Genomic DNA, 12,875 nt, shown 5'->3' on the forward strand with positions numbered 1-12,875 from the left:
TCATTCTGGTCTCTAATCTGAGTGGTAATTAGCAAACTTGTCAATTTAGACTGGGAATGGAGTGGTGGGTGGGGTGACTTTCAGTTGGACACCAAATAGAATCAGCAGAGAGACAACTGAGCTAAATATCTCAGAAAAGTTAGAATAAGGGTCAGGAGTCATAGATGTTTTCAGAATTGGAATGAGTACCCAAAGTTTTAAAGATAGATTGAACAGAATAAATACTTTGAAATTCAAAGTATAACATAAAAGATTACCGTGCATAATAGGTGAAACAGACATGTTTGGTTGTTTGGATGAGGAATCCTGTTCCCCACCTGACCCCCATTCCCTTGCAAGCCTTATGTGTTTTAACACTTGGTCCCCAAAGGATGATAGCCTTTTTCTTTCTTCCTGAGTTATACAACTAACCTCTAGGAGGTGGAGCCTTACTAGAGGAAGTATTTCACTGGATGTAGGCTTTAAGAGTTTATGGCCTTTTCCCACTTCCTCTTGCCTCCCTGTGTTTCCACTGTGGATAAAAATGTGATCAGACAGCTTCCTGCTCCTACATCCTTGCTTGCCTGGCCAGTTTTTGCCATGATTTACCCAACATTCCAGAAGCCCATCGACCTTTTTCCTCTGTAACTTGCTTTACATCTGAATATTTTATCACAAAAAGAAACTATTTCAACACAACTGTTCATATGTACACATACATTAATCAGATATTAGTACATTTCCCTCTATTATTTTATCATGTAATGTTCAGTAGTAAAACATTAAGAAACCTGTATTATTATATTTATATTATGGGACAACAATAACATTATTTCTCTGGGGATTTTCCGACATACCCTAAAAAATGATATTTCTTTGGTGTCATATGTAAGATATGTTGCCATAAATATAATAAACAAATCTCTCCCATTCCTCACTAGTGCAGGCAACATAGGGCCACATGGCATCTGTGGGTAATTTCATCTCAAATAGCAGAGTCCCAATCTGACTTGTGCAGCAGCAGCCTCTTGCAATTCTCTCATTGAGGACTCTGCTCACATTCCCAGCATCTGCCCCCTGTGGTTATAGTCACAACTTCCCAGTAACCCATTAAAATCAAGACCCAATAAGCCTGTAACATAGCAATCTGATTTATATCTTAAATTCTCAATCCACAAAACACAATAAACTCACCACAAACTGATAATGATATAAACTGTCCACCTAGATAAGACAAATTGTCCTATAAAACTCCATCCCTTATGAAATATTCATAACTATCTGTGGTCATTTAAGGCCACACGGATCTGGGACATCCTTCCCTGCTTCCATCTTGCTTCTTTTCCTTCTTTTTCCTCTCTCCCCTTTTACAAGACTCTGTCCTCAGCTTACTTTTTGGCAGGCCTTGCCTTATCTTGAGCCAGCTCTCACCTGTGTGTAGACATCAAATAAAAGATAGTTATTTATGCAGAATTATGACCTAGTTATTGTTTCCATTAGAAAATTGAGTACATCGTAAAGAGATGTTAATTGTCAATTTGTCAAGGGGTTCACTTATGATGGCTCCTCTTGGTTGTTGACTGGATTAGGAATGAACTAAAAGGGAAGGTGATGGGGCAGTCCTGTGAGGGACTTTTCTTGAACAGGTTATCTGAAGTGTGAAAACCTGCCATAAATGTTGTTGCACCTTCTGGTAGAAACCCAACAAAAAGATATGAAAGATGAAAGCTTTGATTTCTACCTGTCTGACTTCATCTGTTTTTAATTTAATTTTATTTTTGCATATGCACTTTACATATTCACTTTACATCTCATTTACTGTCTTCCTCCTGGTCACAATCCTTCCTTCATCCTTCATTCTCTCCTTCCTTCTCCTCTCAGCAGATGGGCGATTCCTGGGTATCCATCCACCCTGGTACTTCAAGTCTCTGCAAGGCTAGGGGCATCTGTTTCCACGGACACCAGACAAGGCAGCCCATCTAGAATATATCCCAAATACAGGTAATAGCTTGTGTGATACCCCCCTTTCCAGTTGGTCAGGATTCATATGAAGACCAAGTGGCTCATCTGCTACATTATGTGTAGAGAGGCCTAGATCAAGCACATGTATGTTCTTTGATTGGTTCAGGCTCTGAGAGGCCCAGGGGTCCAGGTTAGTTAACATTTTTGATCTTCCTGTGCAGTTTCTATCCTCTTTGAGCCTGAAATCCTTCCTCCTATTCTTCCACATGAGTGCAGAAGTTACATCCATTGTTTGGCTGTGTCTGTATCTGAGTCAGCTGTTGGGTTTACTGCCTCAGAGGGTTGCATGCTCTTGTCTGCAAGCATTACTCTTACTGTCCAGTTCATCAACTCTGTTTCTGCTGGTGCTCCATTCCTTTTGGATACTAAAGTCATCTTAAAGTCATCTTCTTAGGGATTCCACTGAAGACTGGAAACTAGATGTTCACCAAGAATCCCTGAGGCCTTCAGTGACAGGTAGAACTTCAGAGACATTCAGCATCATGAATTTACAAGAATTTAAGACTCTTCACTGTAATTCTGCTGTATCTGGAATAACAAGATTACCCTGATAATGTGGTATCATGTGAGCCAAACTAAAAAGTACCCGGTATATTCACATATTCATGTGGACTTTGTGTGCAGGTCAGGAGACAACTTTAACTTCCTTTTTGTCTTTCTACTTTGGATCTGGGAAACAATGGAGGTTGTCAGACTTATTTCACAGTAAGTAATTTTGCATACTTAACCATCTCAGTGGCTCTTTTTCCTCGTGTGTGTGTGTGTGTGTGTGTGTGTGTAAAGCTGTATGTTTGTCTATGTCTCTGTATATGCATGCACATAAGGTACATATGTATTGTATGTGCATATGTGTGCAAGTGTGCATGCCTATCAAATGTTCATAGAAACTTGACGAGAGTATCAGCATCAAGTGACTTGCTTGATCAAGTTCCACATCATTTAGGTCAGGGTCTTTGACTGAATCTGTAGCTAGTTCAAAAGCTGGCAAGTCCCAGTGATACTCTAGTCTCTGCTGCCCACTGACCTGAGCTTATGAGTAAATGCATCTTTTCTTGGTGTTTTAACCATGTGCTTTGATCCAATCTTGGGTTCTTACATTTACCCAGGTGGACTCATATATCCATTTCTCCAACTCTTCTACTGACTTCTAGGTACTGAAATTCTCCTGTTGATATCACCTTACTAAATCAAGTATTCTCCAGAACCAGAATCTGTACTTTAAAGCATCTTTATGTTTCGCTTGTGATTTTTGGACTGTATAGGACATTCCTTACTTGGTGGTCAATGTTAATTCCAACTAAGACTTGAATTTTGGGGATTTGAATATGCACATTTTTTAGAGAATATTGAACTTCCTTCCTCTGAAGTAGAGATTAAGGAGGACCTGACAGTGTACAAAGTAGCGATTATCTGTATCTGATGGCAAGAGAATATCTCAATGAAAAGTATAGGGAAATACCGGGGCAAGAAGGCAGGCAGGAATAGGTGGGTGGGTGGGGGAGCACCCTCATAGCAGTAGGAGGAGAAAGGGTGGGATAGGGAGTTTTCAGAGGGAAACAAAGAAAATGGATAACATTTGAAATGACAATAAAAATTTCTTCATGAGTATAAGGACTATAGCTGTAAGACATATTAATCAGGGCTTCCAGTTAGAGATATTGGAGGCTGTGAATACAGTACAGTAATGAAACATTTGCATAGCATGACTGAAGTACTGAGTTCTATTCCTGATACTGCATTTATCTATTTGTCCATGTTTGCTATGTTTGACTGTACATGTATACATACATACATACATACAGACAGACAGACAGACAGCTTCCAGGTAGCTGGCTAGGTTTTAGCTAACTAGCTAGCTAATTTATATATGATTCTCTTATACATCTGTCTATTACATATCCAAACATTGACATAGATGTTAAATAGTAAATAGATAAAAGATGATTTCCCTTCAACATATTTGGCTTGACTTGTAAGTTTGCAGTGGTGCCTCAGTGAAAGTGTTGATGAAAGGTGGGTTACATACAATACTTTCTCTATCCATATTCGTTTGCTTATTTTAAAAATATTTTATCCCAACAGTAATTACTAGATGTTTGAGAATAAAAATGAAAAGAATATCATTTTAGTCAAATTTTCATGATTACTGTTTGCAGCATCCCATCCTCTGACCACCTGGGATGCTTTGTCCTTGCTTCTGAACACATTGGTGCAAATGTTTGGACTGAGGTCTCTGGTAAGGTACATCAATCACATTCAATCATGCCCATATTCAGCCATGCATAAACGTGGAGAAATGGCCAATAATCAGAATAGCCTTTTAAAGAATTCACTGACTTTCTGAGCTGGTTTTCCAATGTCTCTCACTCCCATTTTTCTCATTAGTAGAACTGTAGAGATTAATGTTGCCTCATTTTGACAATGTTGCTTATTGATTCCACCCTTGTCTATAATGATTCATAAAAAATTAATTGTGTATAGACAAGTTTAAAAGCTGCATTTCTCATCTAGTTTTACAAGCTATAGCTTGTGCATAATAGTTAAAATGTTAAAGTACTATAAAATGTGTTTTATCAACTCATTTATATATTCTCACCACATGTTACATCTTTAGACACGTCAGTAAATCAACTTCACTTTCATCTCTCCTTCTTATTAAAAAGGAACTTTTCACACAGGAAAAACTAGCATTTCCCCATTCTTGAGTATTCTATGAATTGAATATTCTCTCATAAACCAGATTTTCTCTAAATAGATCTAATAATAGCTGGCACATAGCTGAGAGCAAAACGTAGGAAAATCATTCCCCAAGACAGTATCTTTCTTAGACTTGTGGAAATTCAAAACAATCTCTGAATCACTTCCCAATCACAAGGCTTACATAAGAATGTTATCATATTTTTATTTTATTTTATTTTACATTTTGCAATAAACCAAAATTATAAAACAAAATTTCTTTCAACATCATGCAAGACTTGCCACAATAGATGTTCATTTAACAAGACAAATGTAGAGTAGCCTAGGACAACATGGTGCTTGCAGAGCCAAATTTGTAGAAAGAAAGGAAGTTATAGGTACTAAAGGCATTTTGCCAGACTTTTCCTAAAGTTGATTTCCAATTGTCTTTTTCTGTATGTGTGTACATTTATTTGAGGGTCATAGAATAATCTCTGAGGTCTGATACCATCCATTTTGTTCTATCACCATCACCACCACCACCACCATCATCATCACTAGCTTAAATCTCACTAAGTAGACTAAGCAAACTATCTTGTTAGTAGAGTCCAGGGATTTTACTATCTCTGTCTCCTAATTTCTAGGAACATTATTGATTTGTATCACTACTCCTGATATTTAAAACAAACAAACAACAACAAAAACATCAGCATAGGAATCTAAGTTATGTACACAAGTCTGTTCAGCAAACTCTTTGCTGACTAATCTATTTCTCCAGCACAGAACCACATTTTAGTTTGTCTGAACATTTGTAATTTGCTTTGCTCTGAGAGTAATAAAGATATAAGAAGAAATTAAATCATGTAAGTGTAAATTTATTCTAAATTCATACAGACCTACTTATTTTTCCACATTTTTCTGAAGAGAACTATATATTTTTTTCTTGTCTAATCCAAAGCACACTTCTCAGTGAATGAGTATGTTCCCAAAAGTCATATCACTTTATGAACCTGAAACAGATATAATAGATATCAGCTGACCAAGTCTACACATTTTTATGAACTTTCTTGCTTTGAGAAAAATAGAAATTATTTTTGTTTAATAGTACCCAATGCTCCCACTCTTTCTACTGTGTCCCTATACCTTCCACACCATACTGTTTGAGATACTTTGAGCTGGCGTGACTTGGATTCCTAGAGCTCACCATCATAACCTTACTTTAGCATACATAACTTGAATCATCATTAGTGCAACTTTCCTGTAAGAACATTTGGATATAAATACAATTTGTATCTTATCATTATGCTCTCCCCAGTCTAGTCTGAATCAACCACAGCAGTGATGGTTCCCTTTTCGGAACCATCGAGCTCTAGGGAGGATAGTGTAGATTGAATCTTGGGCATAGAGCATGGTAAATACTCTCTTACTGAAGCATATCCCCAGGTTCAATCCTGTGAAGTAGGAATGTTTACATAGGATATTCCTGGCCACTCTCTTTAGGATATTTTGAGTTCTACATTTGTGAATTTAGAACACTGAAAACATTTCGTAACTGGGAAATGCAGAGTAAGTTTTAATTTTAGAATGACTTAAACATTTTTATGTTTAAGCATGCTAAGTAATTGTCTCTACATATTAAAAAGAACCTGATGAGACATGATGAAGACTTATGTTGCTTGGATAGCACGTATGCTCTATTTGGTCACTTGTTAGATGCAAACCACTGCCTGTCTGTTCTCTCTCCATAATCATCTGAAGAATTTGTGTGAATGAATGATACGGGAATGGATATGAATTAAAGTTTACTACTCATACAGAAACCACCAGTCTCTCCAAGGAAGAATGATCAATTTTGGTAAGAGGTCAATATGGCAGACCAAAGTTGAAGGACAATGATGATGCAATTACCTGTGTCCACACACATGTAAACATGATGGCACTAAAGCTATCTCTCACACATACATGCAAGAAGAATAAACTACATAAAAATTTACATGTGTTCATTAAACAAAGCCTTTGACCAACAAATGGTACATACTTAACCAAGAAGCAGTCAGAAATTGATTGAATTTAGCCATCAACCTATCAATCAAAACCCAGGTCAGTATTGTGGGCTTTGATTCTCTCTTCCATCTCAGGGAAAAACAGAAGAGTGAATTCAATATTGCTTCTGAATCCTGATGCCACTGTTTAGGACACTGAGAAAAGTAAGGATACCAGATTTTTCTACACATTCATTTTTCAAAACAAAATTACTCAACTTTCTCAGCTCATAATATCTACACCAAAATTAATGAGGAATCCCACTTGCAAGGACCTCCCGGCCTGGTGGAGGTTGAAATGAGACAGAGTCAGACTCTGATATACCTTTAAAGACTGATGGTCTCTGGACCTTCTGGCTCTTTAACTATACTGAATGTTGATGATAACTTCTGTATTTTTTTTTCGGAGCTGGGGATGGAACCCAGGGCCTTGCTCTTGCTAGGCAAGTGCTTTACCACTGAGCTAAATCCCCAACCCCAGATGATAACTTCTAAAAAGTCCTCAAAACTTTCTTATTAATTCTGACAGTTAGCTGGTTTAGGCAATTAACAGCTGTAGTCTAACTGAGGCAGGGGATTGTTCTACCACTGCAGGAACTGCACAGATCTAACTTCCAGCCTGCTAGTTGAAGTGTCACAGAGAGAGAGAGAGAGACAGAGAGAGAGAGAGAGAGAGAGAGAGAGAGAGAGAGAGAGAGAGAGAGAGAGAGAGATTAAGAAGTAATTTAGGTCTTTATCTCTAAGTTTCAAAACATTCCCTATGAAAGTTCTGTTGAGAAAAAGGGGATTGGGCTAAGGAAAGAGAGGATAAGAAGTATTTTCCACACTGTTCATAGCAGCCTTATTTATAATAGCCAGAAGCTGGAAAGAACCCAGATGCCCTTCAACAGAGGAATGGATATAGAAAACGTGGTACATCTACACAATGGAATATTACTCAGCTATCAAAAACAATGATTTTATGAAATTCATAGGCAAATGGATGGATCTGGAAAATATCATCCTGAGTGAGGTAACCCAATCACAGAAGAATACACATGGTATGCACTCATTGATAAGTGGCTATTAGCCCAAATGCTTGAATTACCCTAGATGCACAGAACACATGAAACTCAAGACGGATATCAAAATGCGAAGCTTCACTCCTTCTTTAGAAAGGGAATAAGAATACCCTTGGCAGGGAATAGGGAGGCAAAGATTAAAACAGAGGCAGAAGGAACACCCATTCAGGACCTGTCCCACATGTGGCCCATACATATACAGCCACCCAATTAGACAAGATGGATGAAGCAAAGAAGTGCAGGCCAACAGGAACCGGATGTAGATCTCTCCTGAGAGACACAGCAAGAATACAGCAAATACATAGGCGAATGCCAGAGAACGGGACCCCCGTTGAAGGAATCAGAGAAAGGACTGAAAGAGCTTGAAGGGGTTCGAGACCCCATACGAACAACAATGCCAAGCAACCAGAGCTTCCAGGGACTAAGCCACTACCCAAAGACTATACATGGACTGACCCTGGGCTCCAACCTCATAGGTAGCAATGAATGGCCCAGTAAGGGCACCAGTGGAAGGGGAAGCCCTTGGTCCTGCCAAGACTGAACCCCGAGTGAACGTAATTGTTGGGGGGAGGGCGGTAATGGGGGGAGGATGATGAGGGGAACACCCATCTAAAAGGGGAGGGGGAGGGGTTAGGGGGATGTTTGCCCAGAAACCGGGAAAGGGAATAACATTCGAAATGTAAATAAGAAATACTCAAGTTAATAAAAAAAAAGAAGTATTAAGAGAAAGGGGAATGAGGAGAATCTTAAGAAAAGCAGGATGAGGAGGATGCTGAGAAAGGGAGATGAGGGAGAATAAGGGTATCTGCACTAAGGGGAAAGGGGAAAGGGAGAAAGGCCTCAGCACTTATACAGCTTTCAGAGTACATGATCATATATTTAAAAAGTCATTTATCCCAAGTTCAACAGGTTTCTGGGGAATTAAAAATTATAACTTTTGTGACAAACATATTAGTGAACTTTCGTTTAAATAAATCCAGTCAATATTTTATCTTTTATCCTAGAAAATACTAAATAATTAGCTCCCTTTTAATGACCTTTGGGAAATGGTTTTACAACCTCTTGGAATGTGCTCTATATAGTAGATGCCTGCTTCCTATCTTAGAAGCAATATCATATGACACTGAAGACTGGCAGAGTTCTCATTTCAGTTTTGATTATCAGAGGGAACCTAATATCAATTGCACTATAAAAGAGCCTAATAAATACTGATATAATTTTAGGAATCTTAAAGAATCATCATTAAGAAGGAATTGGGTAGTGATCCATCAGTTTCTATTGTGGAATAGTTTAGACAGTATTGGTACAAGATCTTCTATGACGGTCTGATAAAATTCTGTGCTAAACCCATCTAGTCCTGGGCTCTTTTTAGTTGGGAGACTTTTAATAGCTGCTTCAATATCTTTAGGCATTATGGAGTTGTTTAGATAGTTTATCTGATCCCTATTTAATTTCAAAACATTGTATTTGTCTAGAAAATTGTCCATTTCCTCCAGATTTTCCAGGGTTTTTTTTTTTTTGAATATAGGCTTTTGTAGTAGGATCTGATGATTTTTTTTCGAATTTCCTCAGATTCTGTTATGTCTCCCTTTTCATTTCTGATTTTGTTAATGTGGATACTATGCCCTGTGGTTAGTATGGCTAAGTGTTTATCTATCTTGTTGATTTTCTCAAAGAACCAGCTCCTTGTTTTGTTGATTCTTTGTATAGTCCTTTTTGTTTCTACTTGGTTGATTTCAGCCATGAGTTTGATAATTTCCTGTCTTCTACTCCTCTTGGGTGTATTTACTTCTTTTTGTTCTAGAGCTTTTAGATGCACTGTCAAGCTGCTAATATATGCTCTCTCCTGTTTCTTTTTGGAGGCACTCAGAACTATGATCTTTTCCTCTTAGCATTGCTTTCATTTTGTCCCCTAAGTTGGGCATGATGTGCCTTCATTTTCATTAAATTCTAAGAAGTCTTTAGTTTCTTTCTCTATTTTTTCCTTGACCAAGTTATTGAATAAAGCATTGTCCGACTTCCATGAAAATTTGGGCTTTCTGTCATTTTGTTGTTACTGTGGTAATCTGATAGGATGCGTGGGATTATCTCAATGTTATTGTATTTGTTGAGGCCTGTTCTGTGAATGATTATATGGTCAATTTTGGAGAAGGTACTGTGAGGTACTGAGAAGAAGGCATATTCTTTCATTTTAGGATGAAATGTTCTACAAATATCTGTTAAGTCCATTTGGTTCATAACTTCTGTTAGTTTCTCTGTCTCTATTTAATTTCTGTTTGCATGTTCTGTTCATTGATTAGAGTGAGGTGCTTAAATCTCCTACTATTACTGTGTGAGGTGCAATGTGTTCTTTATGCTTCAGTAAGGATTCTTTTAAGAATGTAGGTGCCCTTGTATTTGGAGCATATATTTTTAGAATTGAGAGTTCATCTTGGTGGATGTATCCTTTGATGCATATGAAGTGTCCTTCCTTGTCTTTTTTGATAACTTTTGGTTGTCAATTAATTTTTAAACTTTATTAGAATGGCTACTCCAGCTTTTTTCTTTGGACCATGTGCTTGGAAAGTTGTTTTCCAGCCATTTACTCTCAGGTAGAGTCTTTCTTTGTCTCTGAGGTGTATTTCCTGTATGCAGCAAAATGTTGGGTCCTCTTTAGGTAAGAGATCTTTAGATCTGTTAGTCTATGTCTTTTTTGGCGGGGGAATTGAGTCCAGTGATGGTAAGAGATGATAAGGAATAGAGATTGTTGTTTCCTGTTATTTTTGTTGTTAGAGTTGGAGTTCTTTTTGTGTGTCTCTCTTCTTTTGATGTTGTTGCAAGGAGATTACTATGCTTATACCTAAAACACACAAAGACCCAACAAAGAAAAGAACTTCAAACCAATTTCCCTTATGAATAGCCATACAAAAATACTCAATAAAATTCTTGCAAACCGAATCCAAGAACACATATGTCGTCTCCGTCTCCGTCCCCCAGAAAAGAGCGACACCACGACGTTCTTCTCAAAGCAGTTTATTCAGGAACCTTTCTTTCTGCATGCAAGCAGCAATCTCTCTTTTCCTTTCTCTTCTCTCTCCCCCCACCCTGTCAGCCCCTGAGCACACTCCCTTATATCCTCCCTCAACTCTACCTCCTCAGTCCAGACTGCGTAATCTCAGTTCATAGGTCCATGTCACATGGCCTGATCTTGCATCATAGTGCACCTGTGCAGTTCTCACAATGGACGTGGCTAGTTTCAGGTGTGTGAGGAAGTCAGGTGCTAGTCATGAGACTTAGTTGCAGTCCCGGGCGCCATCTTGGGACTGCCGCCACACCCGCTCCCCACATCCTTTGTGACTGTATAGCTCAGAATGGCTCCCTACACACATAAAAATGATCATCCATCATGATCAAGTAGGCTTCATCCCAGAGATGTGGGAATGGTTCAATATACAGAAATCCAACAATGTAATCCACTATATAAACAAACTCAAAGAGAAAAACCACATGATCATTTCATTAGATGCTGAGAAAGCATTTGACAAAATTTAACACCCCAACATGATAAAAGTCCTGGAAAGATCAGGAATTCAAAGCCCATACCTAAACATAATAAAAGCAATATACAGCAAACCAGTAGTAAACATTAAATTAAGTGGAGAGAAACTTAAAGCAATCCCTCTAAAATCGGGTGCTAGACAGGGCTGGCCGCTCTCTCCCTACTTATTCAATATAGTACTTGAAGTCCTAGCCAGATCAATCAGAGAACAAAAGGAGGTAAAAGGGATACAAAATGGAATGGAAGAAGTCAAAATATCACTATTTGCAGATGATATGACAGTATACTTAAGTGACCCCAAAAGTTCCACCAAAGTACTGCTAAGACTGATAAACAACTTCAGCAAAGGAGCTGGGTATAAAATTAACTCAAACCATTCAGTAGCCTTTCTCTACTCAAAGGATAAACAGACTGAAAAAGAAATTAGGGAAATTACACCATTCACAATAGTTCCAAATAATAAAAAAACAACTCAGTGTGGCTTTAACCAAGCAAGTGAAAGATCTGTATGACAAGAACTTCAAGTCTGAATAAAGAAATTGAAAAAGATCTGAGAAGATGGAAACACTGCCCATGCTCAAGAATTGGCAGGATTAATACAGTAAAAATGGCCATTTTGCCACAAGTAACCTACAGATTCAAGGCAATCATCATCAAAATTCCAACTCTATTCTTTATCGAGATAGAAAGAGCAATTTGCAAATTCATTTGGAATAACAAAAACCCAGGATAGCAGAAAACTATACTCAACAATAAAAGAACTTCAGGGGAATCACCATTCCTGACTTCAAGCAGTATTACCAAGCAGTAGTGATTAAAACTATATAGAATTAGTACAAAGACAGGGAGATAGATCAGTGGAATAGAATTGAAGACCCAGAAATGAACCCACACACCTATGCTCACTTGATCTTTAACAAAGGAGCTAAAACCGTCTAATGGAAAAAAGATAGCATTTTGAACAAATGGTTCTGGTTCAACTGGAGGTCAGCATGTAGAAGAATACAAATTAATCCATTCTTATCACTCCGTACAAAGTGGATCAAGTGGATCAAGGACCACCACATCACCAGATACACTCGAACTAATAAAAAAATGATGGGGAAGAGTCTCAATCACATGGGCACTGGGGAAAATTTCCTGAACAAAACACCAATGGCTTATGCTATAAGATCAAGAATCGACAAATGGGACCTCATAAAACTGCAAAGCTTCTGTAAGGCAAAGGATACTGTCGTGAGGACAAAGCAGCAACCAACAGATTGGGAAAAGATCTTTACCAATCCTACATCTGATAGAGGGCTAATATCCAAAATACACAAAAAACTCAAGAGATTAGACTCCAGAGAGCCAAATAACCCTATTAAAATGGGATCCAGAGCTAAACAAAGAATTTTCAGCTGAGGAATATCAAAGGGCTAAGAAGTACTTAAAGAAATGTTCAACATCCTTATTCATCAGGGAAATGCAAATCAAAACAACACCGAGATTTCACCTCACACCAGTGAGAATGGCTAAGATCAAAAACTCAGGTGACAAAGGATGCTGGTGAGGATG

General features: G+C 38.1%; 1 long non-coding RNA gene across 3 annotated transcripts in view; it reads left to right on the top strand.

Moving 5' to 3' along the window:
• Positions 1 to 12,875, top strand: part of LOC134485698 (uncharacterized) — a 95,963-nt gene that overhangs the window by 37,304 nt on the left and 45,784 nt on the right. Inside the window, exons 3-4 of one of the 3 annotated variants that reach the window (XR_015678397.1) lie at positions 1,864 to 1,980; positions 2,626 to 2,706. The exons of the other annotated variants lie outside the window; for them this stretch is intronic. This is a non-coding gene — a long non-coding RNA (uncharacterized LOC134485698). The remainder of the gene's footprint in view (positions 1 to 1,863; positions 1,981 to 2,625; positions 2,707 to 12,875) is intronic. 3 annotated transcript variants of the gene reach the window in all.

The sequence above is a fragment of the Rattus norvegicus genome, chromosome 2 (genome assembly GCF_021556685.1).
Source record: "Rattus norvegicus strain SHRSP/BbbUtx chromosome 2, alternate assembly SHRSP_T2T, whole genome shotgun sequence".
NCBI classification, from domain to species: domain Eukaryota; kingdom Metazoa; phylum Chordata; class Mammalia; order Rodentia; family Muridae; genus Rattus; species Rattus norvegicus.